This window comes from Musa acuminata, chromosome BXJ1-2 (assembly GCF_036884655.1).
Source record: "Musa acuminata AAA Group cultivar baxijiao chromosome BXJ1-2, Cavendish_Baxijiao_AAA, whole genome shotgun sequence".
NCBI classification, from domain to species: domain Eukaryota; kingdom Viridiplantae; phylum Streptophyta; class Magnoliopsida; order Zingiberales; family Musaceae; genus Musa; species Musa acuminata.
Window position 1 is genome coordinate 15,939,480 of NC_088328.1, and position 24,912 is coordinate 15,964,391.

Genomic DNA, 24,912 nt, shown 5'->3' on the forward strand with positions numbered 1-24,912 from the left:
GTGGTTTGACTGGTTTGAACATACTTATGGAGTCCTTTCATGGCAACAATTCAAAGAAGGACTGCTGATCCGCTTCAGACCAACCGATTACGAGAATATTGACGGACAACTAGCAAAGATCCGACAAACCTCCACCATTCAGGAGTACCAAACCAGGTTTGAAAGGTTATCTAATCAAACTCTTGATTGGTCTCAAAAACAGCTATTGAGGACCTTTATTGAGGGCTTGAAGCCGGAGATCCGAGGAGAAGTTAAAGCGCGACAACCGTACACGCTTATGGCAGCCATCTCTTTCGCACGACATCAAGAGGAGCAATTGAACCATGAAGCTCGAAGGACTAGGGTCACTCCTCAGCCAGTAATATTGAAGCCCTTAGCCCCCCCTACTGTTGATCGAGTCCCTGCACCAAAAAGGTTGACAAGAGAAGAGCTTCAGGAGCGATCTGCGAAGGAGTTATGTTGGCATTGCGACGAGCCGTGGAGCCATGAGCATCGCTGTAGTAAAGGGAGACTTTTTATCATTGAACCAGTAGAAGAAGAGGTCATTGAACATCCAGAAGAGAGCATTGAATATAAAGAACAAGATGTAGAAGAAGAGCCACAACCGACCAAAGTTACGGTACATGCACTAGCCGGCTACTCAAACCCGCAAATGATGAAAGTTAGAGGCCTTCTCAAACAACAAATGATCACTGTTTTCATCGACACGGGCAGCACTAATAATATCCTAAACAGTAAGGTTGCTATCCGAATGGCATTACCTATCGAGAATCGTTGCAGGTTTGATGTTAAGGTCACCGACAGACGGATTTTGAAGTGTGATCGTAGGCGCCCGCAGGAGAAACTATTGCTGTAGGACCAAGAGATAATTGCAGATTTCTTCCTTCTCCCTCTTGATGATATGAGGTCATACTCAGAATTAAATGGTTGACAACATTAGGTGATTTTTCTTGGAATTTTATGAAACTAATTATGAAATTTTACAGTAAGGAGAAACAGGTGATACTGCACGGGAAACGTGGGGGCGACGTAACGATGATTTGCACACAACAAATGAAGAAAGTTTTGCATAAAGCATGCAGTGGATTTTTGGTACAACTTGAGCAGCAAACTAAGGGAGAGCCAACAAAATTGGAAGATCCAAATCTACTTCCTTTGCTTGCTGAATTTTCAGATATATTTGACGAACTACGCAACCTACCTCTTACCCGTCGGCATGATCATTGTATAACGATTCTTCCAAGCCAATCTCCAGCAAATGCTCAGCCATATAAGTATCCACATCTCCAGAAGGATGAAATAGAAAGGATTGTAAAAGAGATGCTCAAAACAGGAGTTATTCGGCCATGTTGTAGCCCCTACTCTTCACCGGTGCTCCTCATACGAAAGAAGGATGGAATATGGCGATTATGTGTTGATTACCGAACTCTCAATGGCATAACCATCAAGGATAAATACCCTATTCTAGTAGTAGATGAGTTGCAAGAAGAAAGGGAGCACAAATCTTCACAAAGCTGGACCTTCGATCCGGGTATCATCAAATACGAGTATGCGAAGAAGACATACCGAAAACCACATTTTAAATACACAATAACCACTATGAATTTTTGCTTTCTTCAAAAGAAGGTGGAATATCTTGGGCATATCATATCAGAGGAAGGTGTGGCAGTAGACCCCTTCAAAATTGGAGCAATGCAAAATTGGCTGACCCCAAGGAACATAAAATTGCTACATGGCTTTCTGGGTTTAACAGGCTACTACTACAAGTTCGTGAAAAACTATGGAGAGATCAGTGCACCACTTACTTCCTTTCTGAAAAAAGATGTCTTCCAATGGTCGGACAGAGCCTACGTTGCCTTCAACAAACTTAAGGCAGCCATGACGACGACGCTGGTGCTAACACTACCAGATTTCAACCGACCCTTCATTATTGAGGCTGACGCATCTGGAGTCGGAATTGGAGCAATTCTCATGCAAGATGGGCGACCACTCGCATACACTAGCAAGGCATTATCTCCCTCCCATCAAAATAAGTCAACATATGATAAGGAGATGCTCGCCATTGTCCGCGCAGCAACGAGGTGGAGACCCTATTTGATTGGTCGACGATTTCAAAATAAAACCGACCATAAAAGCCTCAAGTACTTTTTGGAGCGAAAGATATCATCCCCTGAGCAGCAAAACTGGGTAACAAAACTTCTTGGATTTGATTATGAAATAACTTATAAAAAGGGGAAATAGAATGTTCTTGCAGATGTGCTTTCGCAGTTACCCGAGCAAGCTGAAGTTTTGGCCATTTCACTTCCGACCAGCGACTTCCTTGAGGATATTAAGATGGAATGGCAGGAAGATTCAAAGACTAGTAAGATTATAAAAAAATTGGAGGAAGCACCAAGCTCCGTAGCTCATTACAATTGGGACTCAAAAGAATTACACTATAAGAGTACTAAATTGAAAAGGAGTATGGCATATCACTCACAAACCGACGGCCAGACAGAAGTTGTAAATAGGTTCTTGGAGATAGCCCAAAGCCACCCACCAAATATGACTACCCAAGGAGGACTTCAGACTCAGCCAAGTGCCATTATTGATCGACGGATTATGACTCGACGACGACGATCCACTACTGAATTGCTAATACAGTGGGCAAACCTACTAACAGAAGATGCCACTTTGGAGAACTATGATGACTTGAAGATCAAATTCCCAAAATTCATGAATCGTCAGCCTCGAGGACAAGGCTGATTTGAAGAGGGCGGGTTTGTTAGGACTCTAGCTAGGAGAGTCCTAATTGAGAGGGACATTCATGTAAAACTGTTAGGACTTTAGCTAGGAGAGTCCTAATTGAGAGGGACATTCTGTTAGGACTCTAGCTAGGAGAGTCCTAATTGAGAGGGACATTATGTTAGGACTCTAGCTAGGAGAGTCCTAATTGAGAGGGACATTCTGTTAGGACTCTAGTTAGGAGAGTCCTAATTGAGAGGGACATTCATGTAGGAGGTTTTTTCTTAGAGAAGAATTAGGAGTTGTAAGGGAATAGGAGTCTTGAGTAGGAGTCCTATTAGGAGTTGGTTAGAAGTAAGAGTCTTAAGTAGGAGTCCTATTAGGAGTTAGGGTTTAGAAGCCCTATAAATAGCCATGTATTCCTCCTCTTTTCTCAGGCAATAGATGAATCTTTTCTGCAGCCTTTGAGCAACAACTTGGAGGGAGAAACCCGTATAGAGTTCCAAGGAGGCCGATCCCCTAAAAAGATCAACCCCAAGTTTAGAATCTGCAAGGGTTCTAACACAGAGGTCAAGGACATGAACTCTTGCAGAGGCAAGAGCAAGATCATGTTGTTCCATGTGTCATTCATTTTGACGGAGCGGACTCATCTTGCATGGTGCCAAAGACGAAGGGAGCTTCTGGGCACATGCACCTTATCTCGGAGGAGCATTTGATGGAGGAACTAAGGCGACTCAATTTACGGAGGTGAAGTTGGGTTCAAAAGGCCTTAGCACGGGGCAAGAGGACATAGAGATGGGTACTCTTGAAGAATATGCCATAGTGTTGCCATTTAAGTTGCTATGAAGGAAGAGGTGCACAGCGAAGATTGTGCTAGTAAGGGTAGAGGCCCAGGATCTAGACAATGGTGCACTAATTGCAGCAAAGTCGGAGGACTTCGGGAGCTACTAGGCGACGGACTGTCCTAGAGCGGTGCTTCATCTAGGTGTGACCCAAGAGTGGGTGGATGAAGGTCGATTGCCAAAGGAGTGAACAAAATCGAAGGTGGAAGATACCCTGCGATGTATTGGCAGAGGCCACACATGAAGGGTTCACAATTCGAGTTCATCTCACAAGGATCAGAATGCAATAGAGATGTCACTAGGACCCCTACTCCGGTACCAATTAATGAGGATATAAGCAGGAATAACCTTTGTATATGAACAAATACTAGTAGGCCATAATACGCAGCGGAAGTAAATGGAACCACAACCAAATAGAACACTAAAATATACGTGGAAAACCCCTTCAATGTGAAGAGTAAAAACCACGGGGCAAACTAGAGATAATCCGCTATGAGAATAATGAATATACAAATCTCAATCTCTTGCTCTAAACCCTAGCAACAATCATAAGAGAATAACTGGGATACAAGGATCACGTCACTGCCTACAATATCTAAAACCTCCCCAAGTAATCACAGCAAGAGTCTACTGTAGATTTGATCTAACCTGAGATGAGAACACTGCTAGATGAATGAGAACAGTCTCTCTGCATTGTCCTTGTTTTCTTCCCTTTCTTTCTCTTGTTTTTCTGTCTTTTTCTTCTCCTCTTTGCTGCTGCGAAAATCACCACGTTGCTGCCCTTTTCTACCCAAAAAACGCAGCCACCTCCTTTTTCAAAAATGCAGCCACCACACCCCCCTTATATTGACCTAGGGTTAGGTTAAGAGAGGATATGGACTGTGGACTAATAAAGCTCACCATGGGCTGAACTCACTTTCGGCTATCAGCCCAACATTAAAAACAGACAAATCATCACAATCAAAATACACAAAATATATTGGTAAATTTAAAGATCACATACCCGATGAAGTATATGTTTGTCTTTCGGTTTCATATTTATAAGAGACTTACTAAATAATTTCCTTCTAGGATGGTACATGATTGAGATGGAGTCGATTTAAGGGGCCATTGTGAGACTTTTTACCCTGTGGTTAAGTAAGCTAAGAGGTTAAAAAAAAAGGAACCTAAGGTGTAGGTGCAGATCCTTAGGTGCCTATAGATCTAATGCTGTTTCTATCCAACAAGATATGGTGATAAAGATTGTATGCAACAATGTTCTTTAGGTATCAAAATTTGTTTCTGATGGAAATCGTAGAAAACACAAGAACAGCCCCTGTGAGTGTGATATTTTCACTAGTTAACAAAAATTTATTTGACGGAGGAATATTTCTGGGTTACAAATATCAATTTTAATCAAGTGGATTGACATATCTAATTTTAGTATAACATGCAAGCCATTACCATATGCAAATAAATAGTACATCCAATTATGTCAGCTTTATAGTCGCTGCTAAATAAAGACAAGTCAATATCAAAGATAAAAGATTAGAGGCATTATGCATGGAGAACTACCTCATTAAGCATCCTTTGAAGCTCATCCCTTGCTTCAGCCACACGATCTCTGCCATTGCTGTCAACAACAAATATAAGACCCTGGGAGTTCTGGAAGCAATGCCTCCATAAAGGTCTGATCTGTTATCACATGGCCAGATTACCAGAACCTCAGTCAAACTATAAAAAGATACATAGATGGGCCAATGATAATTCACAAGAATTTTATACATTAAAAGAAATTTTAGTAGTGTTTAATTTTCTTAATTAACGATCAGAAATAGTATATTTCAGTGTCATTAAATTATTCAATGTCAATTATTACACCTATTTTCCTAACTCAACACTTGTCTGCATCATTAAAACAGGTACATTCTAAGAAGGCAAAAATTAGCCATTTATCATGCATAATAAGAAAAATTTTAGAGATCTATGGATGTACCTTATCCTGACCACCAACATCCCAGACGGTGAAGCTAATATTTTTATACTCTACAGTCTCAACGTTAAACCCTGTATTAATGGACGTGGTTAACAAGTGTATAGAGTAGATATACAACACTGTTACTGGACTTCTTTTTCTAACAATATGGTCATAAAATTTACACAATATGCTAAACAACAAAACTCAATTTCCATCATAAGAGGGACAAAAAGTTGACAAGCATGTTATCCGACTTTTTTAAAAGTTGCACTCGGGAAAAAAAATTATCTCCACTTCTAGTGCTATAAATGCATAAAAGCAGTATCCAAGACCATAATTGTAATTTGCGATAATATATATGCAAGAAATAATTTCAAAAACTTTAGATGAATGTGATCATCTATAAGCCGAATTAGAAGAATTTGGTTGAACCGTCAACAGGAAACTCTCTTCCAAGAACTTGAAAAATCTGCACCATTGCCCCAAAAAATGCGTAAGATTCACAAGTGCCGATAAGATTCTGAAGAAAGATCAATGCTACCAATTATTTTAGTGAATATTCAATATACTAAAAAGAAAAGATAAATGCTTTGGCAACAATCAGCAAGTATATATGATAAAAATCTATTACAGATCATGACGAGAGGCACGTCATTCACATGTTACCATTATGCCAAGATCCAAGGGCATATACTTGACATTGAACTCATATAAGGTTTTTTTGAGTGATGAGAATTGGAATCCCTTCAATGACTCATAAATTAGATGTGAAATTCAAGAGGTGTGCCCCTACTTGATTCCTTAAGTCACCACTGTAGAGGGTGGATGGTGGTACCACTTATATCAGATAAAACTGTGTACATTAATTCTTTGCATACTTTATATTGGTGGGAACCTCATGAAACAAGTATATTCCTTCTGTATCCTAGAATCTTAATCAGAAGAGCATCTAGCCAGAACAATTGGAAGAGGGGAGCTTAACGAGGAAATGTGGTATGAGGTAATGCAATACCATCAATCTATGTTGTATGCCGCGCCCTTGCGACGACCGCATACGGGCAGAACCCGCGTCCATGCGACGGTCGTGCACAGGCGACGGCAGCCGCACAAGCAGCGGCCACACACGCGGGCAGCCGCGCCCAAGCGGCGGCCACACCCCGGCAGGAACCACCGCAGCGGCTGTGCGCGGGCAGAGGCAGCCTCGGGGCGGCAACGTCGCACGTGCAGGCGGCGGCAACGGCGACGGCGCAGACAAGGTTGCCCTTGGTCAAATTACAGTTTTGCCCTTATATATTTTATTAATATCCTTTAAATTTTTTGACAGTTCTGCCCTTTAAAAATCTCATAATTTCAATTTGTATCCTGTCAAATATTTATAGTTTTACCCTTATGAAATTGAGAATTCTAATTTATATTTTTAATTATAAAATTAATAAATATGATTTATTATAATTATGATTATATTTTGATTATTTGATTGGATTTAATTAAAAAATTATAAATTATGATTCACATTTATAGTTTTCTCATATAAATTATTGATTATATTTTTACATATGGTAAATAAAATCCAATTATTGTACTTGAATATTCATTTGGTTATTTACATATATATATATATATATTTAAAATTATGAAATAATATTTATATTTCAGCATGATTTATATATTATCATGATTATTATGAGTTTTTTTTTTGCTGATTAATGTTCAATAATTATTATGGTTGTTATTCTATTATTGAACTACTTAGCATAAATTAAATTGAATAAATTTGATGAATATTATTTATAATTCATCTCCCTAAATTTTATATGACTTGTAGCTATCAAAGTGGTTTAAGATGATAAACTTTTGTGATGTGAATTATAATAAAAATTTTATCATTTATAAGATATTTTAAATTATATTTTATATTATTGTATTAGTCTTGTAGCCACCTATACCAATAACTTATAAAATAATATTAAAAAATTAATTTTAAATAATATTAAGAAAATAATATTCACAATGACATACAAGAGATTTAGATAATCTCAAAAGAAAATATATTTCAAATAATTATGTGATAGGGTAAGATAATACTATTTTGGATATCCTTGTAGTTTATGATGGTGTAATATAGATAATATTAATAGTTCATCAAATTTTTAAAAAACTAAAAGCATACTGTTATTGTATATTTTATATTTTTACAGTGGTATTTTCGTCCATACATTCATATTTTGTAGTGTTCTAGTACTATTCGAATTAAATTATTCAGAATTGCTAGAACATGTGTAACTCACACTGTGCATATTAGATCTTGATTTAACATTGCTTATTGAAAAGCTTACAAACTTGACTGATGAAAGCACTGTAAAACAAGTTAATAAAATGAAAGCTTGGGAAAGATATGATAGGCTTAGTTTAATGTTAATAATAATAACGATTGTAAATAATATAAAGATTTCATTACCGATTGCAACTAGTGGACAATAATATTTAAAGGTTATTGAAGACTGATTTAAATATGCTGATAAGTCATTAGTTGGCACACTAATGAAAGAACTAACTACGACTCGACACTCTAGGAATTCATGATCAATCCTCAATATGGCTAACAAAGATGCAAAACTTAAAACATTAGGTATAAATATTGATGAATCTTCCCTCGTGTGGTTCATTCTTAATTCCTTTCATTCTCAATTTGACCAATTCAAGATTCACTATAATATAAATAAAGATAAGTGAGACTTGAATGAGTTAACTAGCATGTGTGTTCAGAAAGAATTGAGAATAAAACAGGAAAGTTCATATAATGTCATGACTACCACTCAAGGAGCTAGTAATAAGAAAAGAAAATTGAAACATCATCCATCAAAGAAATTTGCTGGGTCTGAAAATGTTAAACAGACTAATGAAAAGAAAGCTTTTACAATAAAGTACTTCTTTTGTGGTAAGAAAGGACATGTGAAGAAGAATTACATTAAACATAAGACTTAGTTCGAAAAGAAAGGTATTAACTCGACCTTTGTATGTTTCGAATCAAACATTACATAAGTTCCTTCTAATACTTGGTAGATTGATTCCGGTGCTTCAAATAATGTTACCAATAATATACAAGGATTTTTTTCAATCGGAAACCAAAAGAACATGAGAGATTCATCATTTTGGGAAATCGTCTTAAAGCGAAAGTGATATTAGTGAGAATTTATTACCTACGCTTAGAGACGGGTCATCTGATGGAACTTATTGACATGTGTTGTGTTCGTATTATTTTTAGAAATTTAGTTTCTCTATCTAGAATTGATGAGTTAGGATATTATCTTATTTTTTGTAATGGTAACTCGATATATTTTATGATTCAATAAAAGTTGGTTCTGGAATTCTGTGTGATGGTTTATACAAAATTAATTTGGATTTTGAGTTTGTAAAGACATTATTGATCCTGCAATCAAGTGTTGGATTGAAACATAATTTCATTAATGAAGGATCTTCTATATTGTGGCATCGATGATTGAGGCATATCTCCAAGGAAAGAATTGAAAAATTAGTGAAGGATAATATTTTAGAACATTTAGACTTTACTAATTTCGATATTTGTATAAATTACATTAATGGAAAGCAAACTAAATATATAAAGAAAAATACCATAAGAAATAAAAAACTCCTTGAGATTATTCATACTGATATCTACGGACTACTCTATATTCCTTGTTTTAGTAAAGAAAGGTATTTCATCACATTTATAGATGACCTGTCCAGATATGATTATGTTTATCTAATATATGAAAAGTCTCAAGTCGTTGATACTCTTGAAGTGTACATAAATAAGATCGAGAGGCAATTAGATAGAAAAGTTAAAATTGTCAGATCTGATACGGGTGGTAAATTTTATGGCAGATATGATGGATCTGGTTAGAATATTAATTCTTTTGCTAGATTCCTAGAACAACGGAGTATTTGTACTCAATATACATTATCAGGTGTGTCACAGTAGAACGGTGTTATTGAAAAGTGAAATCATACTCTTATGGATATTGTTAGGAGTATGATAAGTTATTCATTTATAGTTGAGTCGATATGGGGTGAAGCTCTTAGGACAGCTATATATATCTTGAACAGGGTTCCTAGTAAGTCAGTTTCATCAACTACATTCGAGTTATGGACTGATAGGAAGCTCAGTTTGGGACATTTACATACTTGAAGGTATCTTACAGAGATAAGAGTAATCAATCCACATGAAAAAAAATTGGATCCAAGAATTATTCAGAATATTTTATTGGTTATCTAAAAAAATCCAAAGGATACAGATTTTATTACCCAAATCATAGTATTATGAAACTTTATATATCATTGTCTAGTATTTTGTTTAAGATCATAAATAGATTTTTTAAATTTACAAGCCCAACTTTCTTTTCCCTTTTCTATGAATCCTTCATGTTGTACCATATAGATCATAATGAGCTACTAATGCCATGACGATTCTTAACGAGTCCTTTCTAGAAACTGAAGAAAAAGTCTCATTATAATCAATGCCTTCTTTTTTAGAAAAACCTTTGGCCATAAGTTTGGTTTTATATCGTTCAATATTGCCCGTTGAATCATGTTTTGTCTTAAAAACTCATTTACAACCGACTCTTTTATAATTATTGGATAATTCAACGAGTTTCCAAATACCATTCTGGACCATCAATTTTAATTCTTCTTCATTGCATCATACTATCTTTCAAAATCGTTACTTTTTATGGCTTATGAAAAATGATAAGAGGTATCTTTTTATTCTTATATTATAATTTGATTCTTGTAGATATACCACATAATCATTAGAAATGGTATGTTTCCTTTTCCTTTGAGATCTTCTCAAATCTAAATCGCCTCAATATCAAAATTGATCCTTCAAAATTTTTTACTCCCACTGATTTAATCATTTTCTAAGAATTTTGCATTACCGGATTCTACTATCCTCGTACTATGACTAAGGTAATAAAATCTGTATCCCTTAGATTTTTTTGGATAACCAATAAAATATACTGAAATAGTTTTTGGATCCAATTTCTTTTCATGTGGATTGAATACCCTTATCTTTGTAAGACACCCCCAAATATGTAAATGTTTCAAGCTGGGCTTCCTACCAGTCCACAACTCAAATGAAGTTGATGGAACTGATTTACTATGAACTCTATTCAAATTATACATAGTTGTCCTAAGAGCTTCACCTCACATCAACTCAAGTACAAAGAAATAACTCATCATTCTCCTAACCATATCCATAAGAGTACGATTTCGCCTTTCAGCAATATCGTTCTGTTGTGGCACACCTAATAATGCATATTGAGCACTAATACCCCATTGTTCTAAGAATCTAGCAAAAGGATCAATATTCTGACCAGAATCATTATATCTATCATAAAATTCACCACCCCTATCAGATCTGATAATTTTAACTTTTTTATCTAATTGTCTCTCGACCTCATTTATGTATACTTTAAGAGTATCAACGGCTTAAGACTTTTCATGTATTAAATAAACATAGCCATATCTAGATGGATCATCTATAAATGTGATTAAATATCTTTCTCCACTAAACCAAGTAATATGGAGTGGTCCGCAGATATCAGTATGAATAATCACAAATAGTTCTTTACTTCTTATGGCATTTTTCTTTATATGTTTAGATTGTTTTCTCTTAATGCAATATATACAATCATCAAAATCAGTGAAGTCTAAATATTCCAAAATATTATCATTCACTAATCTTTCAATTCTTTCCTTGGAGATGCCCAAATTATTTATGCCACAATATAGAAAACCTTTCATTATTGAAACTACGTTTCAATCCAGCACTTGATTGTAGGGTCAATAATATCTTTGCAAACTTAAGATCCAAATTAATTCTATATAAACCATCACACAGAATTTCAGAACCAACTTTTATTGAATCATAAATTATATTGAGTTTACCATTACCAAAAAAAGTCAATATCCTAACTCATCAATTCTAAATAGAGAAACTAAATTTTTGAAATAGTAAGAACATAACATGTGTCAACAAGATCTATCAAATGACGCGTCTCTAAGTGTAGACGATAAATTCCCACTAATATCATTTTCACTTTAAGACGATTTTCTATAATGATGAATCTCTCATATTCTTTTGGTTTTCGGATTGAAAGAAATCCCTGCATATTATTGATAACATTTGTTGAAGCATCAGAATCAATCTACCAAGTATTAAAAGGAACTTCTATAATGTTTGATTCGAAACATATAAAGGTCGAGTTAATACATTTCTTTTCGAACCAAGTCTTATATTTAATGCAGTCTTTTTTCACATGTCCTTTCTTACCACAAATAAAATAATTTACTGTAAATGTTTTCTTTTCATTAGTTTGTTTCACATTTCCAAATCCGACAAATTTCTTTGATGGATGATGCTTTAATTTTTTTTTCTTGTTACCAACTCCTTTAGTTAATTCATGACATTATATAAACTTTCTTACTTTACTCTCAATTCTTCCTGAACACACATATTAGTTAATTCATTCAAATCTCACTTATCCTTATTTATATTATAGTGAATCTTGAATGAGCCAAACTGAGAAGGAAGGGAATTAAGAATGAACTACACGAGGAAAGACTCATCAACATTCATACCTAATGCTTTAAATTTTGTAACTTTATCAGCCATATTAAGGATGTGATCATGAATTCCTCAAGTATCATAATATTGAGCAATAGTCAGTTCTTTCATTAGTATGTCAGCCAATGACTTATCAATAGATTTAAATTTGTCTTCAATAACCTTAAAATATTCCTGTACACTAGTTACAACCGGTAATGAGGTCTTTATATTATTTGCAATCGTCATTCTTATGAACATTAAACTAAGCCTATCAGATATTTCCCAAGCCTTCATTTTATTAACTTGTTCTATAATACTTTCATCAGTCAAGTCTGTAGGCTTTCCAATAAGCAATGCTAAATTAAGATTTAATACGCCTAGTGTGAAGTGCACATGCTCCAACCATTCTGAATAATTTGATCCAGAGAGTACATGAATACTAGAAACATATGAATGTATGGACGGAAGTACCACTACAAAAATATAAAATAATATTAATGCTTTGAGTTTTTTAAAAATTTAAGAAACTATTGATATCATCTATATTACACCTTTGAGTGAAATATTAACATATCTAGCGTTCACTCAAGATCATTTATGTAGGACTGATACCATCATTGTGGAATAGTATTGTTACATTTGAGTATACAACCCTAAATTGCAAGGATATCTAAAACAGTATCATCCTACATTATAACATAATTATTTGAAGTGGATTCTCTTTTGGATTATCTAAATCTCATAATTATATGTGTCATTATGAATATTATTTCCTTAATATCATTTAGAACTAATTCCTTAATATTATTTTATAAGTTATTAATCTAGGTCACTTTGATGGCTACAAAACTAATATAATAATTTAAAATATAATTTGAAATGTCCTATAATGACAAAGCTTTTATTATAATTCACGTCACAAAAGTCTATCATCTCAAGCCATTTTGGTAGCTACAAGTCAAACAAAACTTAAGAGATGAGTTACAAATAATATTCATTAATTTTTTTTTAATTTAATTTATGCTAAGCAGTTCAATATTAAAATAACAATCATAATAATTATTGAATATTAATTAGCAAAAGAAAACTCATATGATAATCATGATAACATATAAATCATGCCTTCTTGTGAAAGATAAATATTATTTTATAATTTCAAATATATACATGTGAATAACCAAATAAATATTATTTCATAATTAGATTATATTTATCATATGTAAAAATATAATCAATAATTCATTTGAGAAAACTATAAAAGTAAACCATAATTTATATTTTTTAATCAAAATTAAATCTAATCAAATAATCAAAATATAATTATGATTAAATTCAATCATAATTATAATAAATCATATTTATCAATTTTATAGTTAAAAATATAAATTAGAATTCTTAATTTTATAAGGGTAAAACTATAAATATTTGGCAAGATATAAACTAGAATTATGAGATTTGTAAAGGGCAGAATTATCAAAAGAATTAAAAGATATCAATAAAATACAAAAGGGCAAAACTATAATTTAATCAAAGGGAAACCCTAGGGCAAAATTGTAATATTTGCCAAAACCTTACTGCCTGCGCGTGTGGCGTTGCCGCTACCCGCGCGCGGCCACTACCGCCGTAGGAATGCCTCTGCCCGCGCGCAACCGTTGCGGCGATTCCTACCCGCATGTGGCCGCTACCACCGTGGTAGTACCTTTGCCCGCGCGCAACTACTGTGGCGGTTCCAGCCCGTGCGTGGCTGCTGTGGTGGTTCCTGCATGCGTGTGGCTGCTGTTTGGGCATGACTACCCGTGCATGGCCACCACTTGGGTGTGGTTGCCCGCGCGTGTGGTTGCTGCCTGTGCAGTTGCCGACGCCTACGCACGACTGGTCGTGGCTGCTACCAGCGTGTGATCGCTGCCTAGGCGTGGCCTACCTATGCCCAGCCGCCGTCTGTGTGTGGTCTACCCGTGCACAAATTTGATCTCAAGAACCTAGCTCTGATACCAATTGTAAGCATAAAATATGTAATATGCTAAATTAAATACGAAAATATTTTTTTATGCTCGGATTGAAATCAAATATAATTAGATCTAGTTTTACGATACGTACCTTTTGATGTCATTTGAAAAAGAGATCTTTGTTATGATATGTAACGGTACCGTCTTTAGATCCAAGATCATTGCGAATCTGTAAGAGAATTAGAACTAGATCCTTCTCTTCTTTTTTTGTTTTTTTTTGTTCAGTGCCTTTAGGTCCTATCAATTTATAGGCGAGAGCATAGGTCTAGAATAAGTAATTAGAAGAGTTACTCCCATCAAAATTATCTACTAAGGAATCCTACTTTAAGTGGATTTCTATTCTATTAATCAATATATATCATTAGAATCTAATTAGTTATATTATATATATATCTTATCAAATTATAAAAATCACACAATCTAACAAATAAAATGTTAGTTTAGCAAGTCTCATAGTCCCACATCGGGAAAATCAGGTTTGTTATCTTCTATTGGAACTATAAATAAGGGTTTGAGCTTTGAAGTCAGATGCACCATAAGAAAACCTAATTGTCTACTTTAGGCTTTTCTTGTTCAGTAATTTTCGGTGTTTTATGACCTAGGAACATCTTCCTAAGGCATTTGTAATAGTCCCTCTTTTATAGTAGTGATTTGCTCCTCTTTCGTCCGTGGATGTAGGTCAATTGACCGAACCACGTAAATCTGGTGTTCTTGTCACTTCTTTTATTCTTCCGCTTTATCGTCTTTGTTGTTTTGCCAAAATTATCCTTTGGTAAATTTCTTGGGGCTAGCTCTAACAAACTGGTATCAGAGCCTGGTTTTGGGATGTTATGGCAACGATGACAATAACAAAGAGTGTTGTCGAGAAATTCGATAGAAATATCAACTTCAACATGTGGCAACTTAAGATGAAGATCATTCTGGTTCAAGACGGAGTTGATTTGGCACTACAGGGAGTTGAGAATATTCCAGATGATACATCAAAGGAAGATCTTGCGGGTATAGATAAGAAGGCCCGATCCAACATTATTTTAAATCTCTCTAATGAGGTTTTACGGGAGGTAGCTACGGAGACTACGGCTAAGAGCATGTGGGACAAGCTTAAAACCTTGTATATGTAGAGAACAGTAGAGAATCATCTCTACTTAAAGCAGAGTTTGTATATGCTTCGGATGACTGAATATACATCTATACTCTCACATCTTGATAAATTTGATTCCTTGGTTATGAATTTAGAGAATATAGATGCAAAAATTGATGATGAGGATAAGGCCATGTTACTTTTGTGTTCTCTTCCCCAATCTTTTAAGCATTTCCGTGATACTATGATTTATGGAAAAGAAACAATTTCGTATCAGGAAATTAAATCTGCACTAAAATCTAAGGAGCAAATAGACAGGGATATCACTAGGGAAAGTAGAGAGAATCAAGCTGAAGGTCTGGTTATTAAGGGGAGAATGGATAAAAAAGAATTTGACAGTAGTAGATCTAAATACAGACATAGAAATTTGGAATACAGATATTGTCATAAAATGGGGCACATTAAGGCTGATTGCTTTAAATTAAAAAATAAATTAAAGTAAAAGGAAAAAATTATTGAGAAAACTACTAAATCCGCTAAAGCTAGTGTAGCAACCGATGAGAATGTTGAAAATATTTTCTCTGCTATTGATGATAGGATGAGGTCTAAAAATGATTGGATTTTAGATTCTGTTTGTTCTTATCACATGTGTCCTAATAGAGATTTGTTTTCCACATATGAATCTTGTAATGGTTGAATTATTTTGATGGCCAATAATGCAGCATGTGATGTTATTGGTAGAGGAACAATTCGAATTAAAATGCATGATAGTATTATGAGGACGCTCACTAATGTTAGACATGTTCTTGATTTAAAAAAGAATCTCATCTCTTTAGGCACCCTAGAGGCCCTTGGGTGTAAATACACAAATGAATGTGGAGTTATGAAAGTTTCTAGAAGTGCTCTTGTTGTTATGAAAGCTTGTAGGTCTGGTAGCTTATATATTTTGCAGGGAACTACTGTCACAGGCTTATTTGCAGTCTCATCATCATCATTGCCTGATTCTGACATCACCAAATTATGGCATATGCGTTTGGGTCATATGAGTAAAAAAGGTTTGAGCATATTGAGCAAAAGGGGTCTACTTTGCGGACAAAGTACTGGGCCACTGGATTTTTGTGAACACTACGGTTTTGGAAAGCAGAAAAGAGTCAGCTTCAACTCTCCGGCAGTTCACAAAATGAAAGGTACTCTTGACTATATTCATTCAGACCTTTGGGGTCCAGTTCATGTTCAGTCTAAGGGTGGTGCCAGGTATATGTTGACTTTCATTGATGATTATTCCAGAAAAGTTTGGGTTTATTTTCTGAAGCATAAAAATGATATTTTTCTAACCTTTAAACAATAGAAGGCTTTGATTGAGAAGCAAACAGGTAAACAGATTAAGCGGCTTCGAACAGATAATGGCATGGAATTTTGTGAAGGTGACTTTAATGAATTCTGCAAAAATGAAGAAATCGTTCAGCATCGTACTCTTAGGATGATGCCTCAGCAAAATGGTGTGGCCGACCGTATGAACAGAACACTCTTGGAGAGAGCAAGGTGTATGATCTTAAATACAGGGTTGACAAAGGACTTTTGGGCAGAGGCAATTAATATGGCATGTTACGTTGTCAACCGCGCTCCTTCTGCGGCACTTAACTTTAAAACTCCGGAGGAAGTTTGGTCAGGTACTCCTGCTGATTACTCTGATTTAAAATTTTTTGGGTGTTCAATATACATGCATATAAATGAAGGAAAACTAGAGCCTTGAGCTAAAAAATGTATTTTCCTTGGGTATGCTTCTGGGGTGAAAGGATACAGATTATGGTTTTCTGATCCCAAATCCCTAAAATTTATAATCAGTAGAGATGTTACTTTTGATGAATTGTCTATGTTATCTTCTAAAGAAGAATCTACTAGTTGTACAAATGATAGTGCGCAGAAGCAGGTGGAGCTTGAGATTGGTAGTTCTAATTCTTTTAAGTCGAACTCTTCTACTCAAAGAATGCCAATAGTTGGTCCCGAGTCTACTAATGCAGATGATCCAGAGGAAGAGCAATATTCCATAGCCAAGGATAGACCACGGAGAGATATTCGATCACCACAAAGATATACAAATTTGGTTGCATATGCTTTGTCTATTGCAGAAGAAACAAGTGAAGTTGGTGAGCCTACTTCCTACTCAGATGCAGTTTCTTGTGATAATTCCGCTAAGTGGTTGATTGCGATAAATGAAGAAATTGAATTTCTCCATCAGAATAGAACTTGGGATCTTATGAAGCCGCCTTCGGGTAAGAAAATTGTTGGATGCAAATGGGTCTTCGAAAAGAAGGAAGGTATTCTAGGGGTTGAAGATGCAAGGTACAAAGCACGATTGGTTGCAAAAGGCTATAGTCAGGTACATGGTGTTGATTTTAATGACATATTTTCACCTGTTGTTAAACATAGCTCTATTCGTATTTTGCTTACTTTAGTTGCCATGTATATTTAGAATTGGAGCAACTTGATGTTAAGATAGCTTTCTTACATGGTGAACTTGAAGGACAAATTTATATGGAGCAACTCCATGGATTTGAAGTTGATGGTAAGGAAGACCATGTTTGCTTGTTAAAGAAATCCTTGTATGGATTAAAGTAGTCTCCAAGACAGTGGTATAAGAGGTTTGATTCTTTTATGTTGGGTCATGGTTACATGAGGAGCATGTATGATAGTTGTGTCTACTTTCGAAAGTTAACAGATGGCTCTTTTGTGTATTTGTTGTTTTATGTTGATGACATGCTTATTGCAGCTAAGAATTTATTAGAAATTCACACTTTAAAAATGCAGCTGAGTAATGAATTTGAAATGAAAGATTTGGGAGCAGCTAAGAAAATTCTTGGTATGGAGATCAAAAGAGATCTAGGAGTTAAAAAATTATTTCTGACTCAGAAAAATTACCTCAAGAAAGTCTTAGAGAGGTTTGACATGAAAAATGCTAAGCCAATTAGTACTCCTCTTGCTAACCATTTTCGGCTATCTACTGCTCAGTCACCACAGTCAATTGAAGAGAAAGAATATATGGTGAAAGTTCTATATTCTAGTGCCATCGGCAGTATTATGTATGCAAAGGTTTGTACTCGTCCAGATATTTCACAAGTAGTCAGTATGGTTAATAGATATATATCTTGCCCGGGTAAAATACATTGGCAGGCTGTGAAGTGGATTCTCAAATACTTGCAAGGGACTTCAGATGCTTGTTTGGAGTTTGGGAAAAATCGTGACACTTTGGTTGGTTTTGTCGACTCTGATTATGCTACGGATCTTGATAAACGAAGATCTTTGACAGGTTATGTTTTTTGCATTGGCGGTTGTGCAGTTAGTTAGAAAGCTTCCTTACAACTTGTCATGGCTTTATCTACTATAAAGGCAGAATGTATGTCAGTGACAGAGGCGATCAAAGAAGTTTTATGGTTAAGAGGTTTGTTTAGCGAATTATGTCTGCATCAAGGTGTTACTATAATTTACTATGATAGTCAAAGTGCTATTCATTTGACTAAAGACCAGATATATCATGAGAGGACGAAACACATTGATGTAGTTTCATTTTATTCGGGATATCATTGTTGAGGGAAAGGTCCTTGTTCAGAAAATTCATACGAAAGATAATCCAGCTGATATGCTTACGAAGCCTCTTCCAGTTTACAAGTTCAAGCAGTGCTTGGACTTGGTTGATGTTTATTGTTGGTGATTGCCCATTGGGGCTTTTATGAAGAAGGTGGAGCAAGTGTTGTTGGGACATGCCAAGGTGGAGATTTGTTAGTTTAGCAAGTCTCATAGTCCCACATCGGGAAAATCAAGCTTGTTATATCCTATTGGAACTATAAATAAGGGTCTGGGCTTTAAAGTCAAATGCACCACAAGAAAACCTAATTGTCTGCTTTAGGCTTTTCTTGTTCAGTAATTTTCAGTGTTTTATGGTCTAGGAATATCTTCCTAAGGCATTTGTACTAATCCCTCTTTTATAGTAGTGATTTGCTCCTCTTTCGTCCGTGGATGTAGGTCAATTGACCGAACCACGTAAATCTGGTGTTCTTGTCGCTTCTTTTATTCTTCCACTTTATTATTTTTGTTGAGTTGCCAAAATTATCCTTTGGTAAATTTCCTGGGGCTAGCTCTAACATAAAACTGTATACATTAATTCTTTGTATACTTTATATTTTTGGGAACTTCATGAAACAAGTACAATGTATACCCCTTCTTTATCCTGAATCTTAATTAGAAGAGCATCTAGCCGGAACAATAGGAAGAGAGCTTAACGAGGAAATGTGGTATGAGGTAATGCAATACCATGTTAATAATAGAGACTAGAATCAGGACCAAATCATGGCAAATAGAGCAATAGACATTATAATTCTCTTTCTAGCTTTTAAAGATAGAGATATGATATCATGTGTTAAAGCAAAAAAAAAAAAAGCACCACAATTAAAGAGTTGCCAACAAAACTACTGACTATAAACAGAAAAGATGAAGATGATGAGCGATATGAGACCGACTAATGCAAGGGAAAACAAACAATAAATTTAGATGAAAGAGGAAATGTTAGAGCTAGCCCTAGGAAATTTACCAAAGGGTAATTTTGGTAACCCAACAAAGACAATAAAGCGAAAAGATAAAAGCGACAAGAACACCAGATTTACGTGGTTCGATCAATTAATTTTGACCTACATCTACGGACGAAAGAGGAGCAAATCACTACTATAAAAGAGACTATTACAAATGCCTTAGGAAGATATTCCTAGGCCATAAAATACCCGAAAATACTAAACAAGAAAAGCCTAAAGCAGACAATTAGGTTTTCTTGTAGTGCATCTTGTGGTGCATTTGACTTCAAAACCCATACCCTTATTTATAGTTCCAATAGGAGATAACAAGTCTGATTTTCCCGACGTGGGACTATGGGACTTGCCAAACTAACAAATCTCCATATTGGCATATCCCAACAAAACTTGCTCTACCTTCTTCATAAAAGCCCCAACGGGCAATCACAAACAATGAACACTAACCAAGTCCAAGCACTGTTTCAACTTGTAAACTGGAAGAGTCTTCGTAAGCATATCAGCTGGATTGTCCTTCGTATGAATTTTCTGAACAAGGACCTTTCCCTCAACAATAGTATCCCATTTGAATCCAACAATTTTCTTACCCGAAGGCGGCTTCACAAGATCCCAAGTTCTATTCTGATGGAGAGATTCTATTTTTTCATTCATCGCAATCAACCACTTAGCAAAATTATCACAAGAAACTGCATCTGAGTAGGAAGTAGGTTCACCAACTTCACTTGTTTCTTCTACAACAGACAAAGCATATGCAACCAAATTTGCATATCTTTGTGGTGGTCGAATATTTCTCCGTGGTCTATCCTTGACTATGGAATACTGCTCTTCCTCTGGATCAACTTCGTCAGTAGACTCAGGTCCATCTACTAGTATTCTTTGAGTAGAAGAGTTCAACTTAAAAGAATCTGAACTACCAATCTCAAGCTCCACCTGCTTCTGCGCACTATCATTTGTATAACTAGTAGATTCTTCTTTAGAAGATAACATAGACAATTCATCAAAAATAACATCTCTACTTATTATAAATTTTGGGAATTTGGGAGCAGAACACCATAATCTGTATCCTTTCACCCTAGAAGCATACCCAAGGAAAATGCACTTTTTCGCTCGAGGCTATAATTTTCCTCATTTATGTGCATGTATGCTGGACACCCAAAAATTTTTAAATCAGAGTAATCAGCAGGAGTACCTGACCAAACTTCCTCCGGAGTTTTAAAGTTAAGTGCTGCAGAAGGAGCGCGGTTGACAACGTAATAGGCCATATTAATCGCCTCTGCCCAAAAGTCCTTTGTCAACCCTGCATTTGAGATCATACACCTTGCTCTCTCCAAGAGTGTTCTGTTCATATGTTCGGCCACACCCTTTTGCTAAGGCGTCATCCTAACAATGCGATACCTAACGATTCCTTCATTTTTACAGAATTCATCAAAGTCACTTTCACAAAATTTCATACCATTATCTGTTCGAAGCCGCTTAATCTGTTTACATGTTTGCTTCTCAATCAAAGCCTTCTATTGTTTAAAGGTTAAAAAAACATCATTTTTATGCTTCAAAAATAAATCTAAACTTTTCTGGAATAATCATCAATGAAAGTCAACATATACCTAGCACCACCCTTAGATTGAACATGAGCTGGACCCCAAAGGTCTAAATGAATATAGTCAAGAGTACCTTTTGTTTTGTGAACTGCCGGAGAATTGAAGCCGACTCTTTTCTGCTTTCCAAAAACGCGGTGTTCACAAAAATCCAATGGCCCAGTACTCTGTCCGCAAAGTAGACCCCTTTTGCTCAATATGCTCAAACATTTTTCACTCACCCAAAAGCATATGCCATAATTTGGTGATGTCAGAATCAGACAATGATGATGACGAGACTGCAACTAAGCCTGTGACAGTAGTTCCCTACAAAATATATAAGCTACCAGACCTACAAGCTTTCATAACAACAAGAGCACTTCTAGAAACTTTCATAACTTCACCTTCAGTTGTATATTTACACCCAAGGGCCTCTAGGGTGCCTAAAGAGATGAGATTTTTTTTTAAATCAGGAACATGTCTAACATTAGTGAGCATCCTCACAATACCATCATGCATTTTAATTTGGATTGTTCCTCTACCAACAACATCACATGCTGCATTATTGCCCATCAAAACAATTCCACCATTACAAGATTCATATGTGGAAAATAAATCTTTATTAGGACACATGTGATAAGAACAACCTGAATCTAAAATTCATTCATTTTTAGACCTCATCCTGTCATCAATAGCAAAGAAAATATTTCCATCATTCTTATCGGCTACTACACTAGCTTTAGCAGACTTAGTAGTTTTTTCAATAATTTTTTCCCTTTTGCTTTAATTTATTTTTTTAATTTAAAACAATCAACCTTAATGTGCCCCATTTTATGACAATATCTGCATTCCAAATTTCTATGTCTGAATTTAAATCTACTACTATCAAATTCTCTTTTATCCATTCTACCCTTGATAACCAAACCCTCAGCCTGATTCCCTCTACTTTCCCCAGTGATATCTTTGTCTATCTGCTCCTTAGATTTTAGTGCAGATTTAATTTCCTGATACGAAATTGTTTCTTTTCCATAAATCATAGTATCACGGAAATGCTTAAAAGATTGGGGAAGAGAACACAAAAGTAACATGGTCTTATCCTCATCATCAATTTTTGCATCTATATTCTCTAAATTCATAACCAAGTAATCAAATTTATCAAGATGTGAGAGTATAGATGTACCTTCAGTCATCCGAAGCATATACAAACTCTGCTTTAAGTAGAGACGATTCTCTACTATTCTCTTCATATACAAGGCTTTAAGCTTGTCCCACATGCTCTTAGCCGTAGTCTCCGTAGCTACCTCCCATAAAACCTCATCAGAGAGATTTAAAATAATGCTGGATCGGGCCTTCTTATCTATACCCGCAAGATCTTCCTTTGATGTATCATCTAGAATATTCTCAACTCCCTGTAGTGCTAAATCAACTCCGTCTTGAACCAGAATGACCTCCATCTTGAGTTGCCACATGTTGAAGTTGGCATTTCTGTCGAATTTCTCGACAACACTCTTTGTTATTATCATCGTTGCCAAAAGATCCCAAAACCAGGCTCTGATACCAGTTTGTTAGAGCTAGCCCCAAGAAATTTACCAAAGGGTAATTTTGGCAACCCAACAAAGACGATAAAGCCGAAGAATAAAAGAAGTGACAAGAACACCAGATTTACGTGATTCGGTCAATTGACCTACATCCACGGACGAAAGAGGAGCAAATCACTACTATAAAAGAGGAACTATTACAAATGCCTTAGGAATATGTTCCTAGGCCATAAAACACCGAAAATTACTGAACAAGAAAAGCCTAAAACAGACAATTAGGTTTTCTTATGGTGCATCTGACTTCAAAGCCCAAACCCTTATTTATAGTTCCAATAGGAGATAACAAACCTGATTTTCCCGATGTGGGACTATGAGACTTGCTAAACTAATATTTTATTTGTTAGATTGTGTGATTTTTATAATTTGATAAGATATATATATAATATAACTAATTAGATTCTAATGATATATATTGATTAATAGAAAAGAAATTCACTTAAAGTAGGATTCCTTAGTAGATAATTTTGATGGGAGTAACTCTTCTAATTACTTATTCTAGACCTCTGCTCTCGCCTATAAATAGATAGGACCTAAAGGCACTAGAAAAAAAAAAAAAAAAGAAGGATCTAGTTCTAATTCTCTTACATATTCGCAATGATCTTGGATCTAAAGACGGTACCCTTACATATCATAACAAAGATCTCTTTTTCAGATGACATCAAAAGGTACGTATCGTAAAACTAGATCTAATTATATTTAATTTCAATCCTAGCATAAAAAATTTTGGCAACCCAACAAAGATAATAAAGCGAAAAGATAAAAGCGACAAGAACACCAGATTTACGTGGTTCGGTCAATTAACTTTGACCTATATCCACGGACGAAAGAGGAGCAAATCACTACTATAAAAGAGACTATTACAAATGCCTTAGGAAGATGTTCCTAGGCCATAAACACCCGTAAATACTAAACAAGAAAAGTCTAAAGCAGACAATTATGTTTTCTTGTGGTGCATCTTGTGGTGCATCTGACTTCAAAGCTCAAACCCTTATTTATAGTTCCGATAGAAGATAACAAGTTTGATTTTCCCGATGTGGAACTATAGGACTTGCCAAACTAACAAAAACCACGATGCCAGGTAGCATCAAACTGATCTCGATAGAGAAGACAAATGATGAAAGCAAATAATTCTCACCGATGGTGGGTATGGTGGTGACGATCTCCCCGAGCTTGAGCTTGTATAAGATGGTCGTCTTACCAGCGACATCAAGCCCCACCATCAGGATCCGCATCTCATTCTTCGCAAAGAGGCGGCTGAATAGCTTCGCGAAACTAAGCCTCATTCTTCCCGATCTGATAGACCCATATCATTGACACGAACCATATGAAACGAAGAACAAGATCTAAAGTTGCACGGATAAAAGATGTCACAAAAGAGATACGTAAGATCACAGATCTACATCAGAGAAAGGCAGAACTCAAAGATCAACGAACATGGAGGAGATCAGACCGGAGAGAGACTAACTAGGCTATGGATCTAAGATCTCCAGACCAAAGTGATTGAGATGATCGATGAGGAAGAAGAGATGAATCTCTACATCAAAGATCCAAAAACAAACGCTGAAAAGAACGGATGAAGGATGCCGGAAAGCAGGGAAGGAAAAGGACCTTGATATCCACAAAGAGTCGCCATGTCTTCTTCTTCCTCTTCCTCTTCCTCTTTCTCTCGTACTTCTTCGTCCGCCGAAGGAGGCTGGAGAGGGGAAGGCAGGCGCGCTATTTATGCGGGAAGCGGGTGATTTGGTAATAAAAATGAAAATTGAATGTCATAAATGCCCTCGACAGATTATGTTTTCTCCTTTATGTCCAACACCAAAAATGGCTTTTTACCTAACATATTAGACATGAAAAAATTATGTGCTTGCAATCCTTCCTTTTCTCTAATTATTATCAGCTTAACTCAATCTAATCTATTAGTATATTTGGGATGAATAATTATTTTTAAG

The 24,912-nt window shown here is 35.6% G+C and overlaps 1 long non-coding RNA gene across 1 annotated transcript; it reads right to left on the reverse strand.

The window, feature by feature from the left end:
- Positions 1 to 5,322: 5,322 nt before the first annotated feature.
- Positions 5,323 to 24,645, reverse strand: LOC135612284 (uncharacterized). The gene is made up of 3 exons (XR_010486911.1): positions 24,575 to 24,645; positions 24,102 to 24,259; positions 5,323 to 5,992 (listed from the first exon to the last, which is right to left on the reverse strand). It is a non-coding gene; the product is annotated as an uncharacterized LOC135612284 (long non-coding RNA).
- Between the last annotated feature and the right edge of the window lie 267 nt (positions 24,646 to 24,912).